The following is an 809-nucleotide window of genomic DNA, read 5'->3' as shown; positions in this document are numbered from 1 at the left end:
TAACTCTTAACCAAATGATACTTTTTCATATGATGAGTTACAAAATGTATTCAATGATTTACATCAAGAATATGTTAAGATTTCCAAACTTTTCCTAAAACAGAAAAATGAAATTTTTATTTTGGAAAGTCATAATAAAGTTATAAAGAAAGATATTGAAAAACCCACTTCTTCCTCATGTCAAAAATGTGTTGCTCTTGAAACTAAAGTTTCAATATTAAATCTTGAACTTAATAAACTCAAGAAGAGCAATCACAATTTAGACAAGATCATAAAAGTCCAAAGACATTCAACAGACCGTAGAGGTCTTGGCTATACAAATAGTCGTGTGGCTAAAAATGGAAATGTCTTATGAAAAACAATTGTGGGAACTATAATATTTAATAAAGAAAGTGTCCATACTAATCCTATTTTTAAAATAAAATCTTGGACACGTAAGCATATACCCACATGTTCTTACTGTGATAAAATTGGCCACACACCTAACATTTGTCATATTAGAAAATATGGTGTGTCATCTGGTCAATATAAATGGATAGAAAAAGATGTTAACCCCGCAGGACCAAAATCACATTGGGTACCTATAAAATATTTTTAATTTGTTTCGCAAGAAAATTTGAGAGCCGCTTGCAGCTTATGGTACTTGGATAGCGGCTGCTCAAAACACATGACAGACGATATAAATAAATTGTCTGTCCTCACTCCAAGGGATAAAGGATATGTCACTTATGGTGATAACAACAAAGGAAAAATTCTTGAAGTTGGTAGAATCAACAACTATAGAAGGTGTACTATATGTTGAAGGACTC

The sequence above is a fragment of the Lupinus angustifolius genome, unplaced genomic scaffold (genome assembly GCF_001865875.1).
Source record: "Lupinus angustifolius cultivar Tanjil unplaced genomic scaffold, LupAngTanjil_v1.0 Scaffold_25_331, whole genome shotgun sequence".
NCBI lineage: Eukaryota > Viridiplantae > Streptophyta > Magnoliopsida > Fabales > Fabaceae > Lupinus > Lupinus angustifolius.
Note: the sequence above shows the minus strand (reverse complement) of the source record.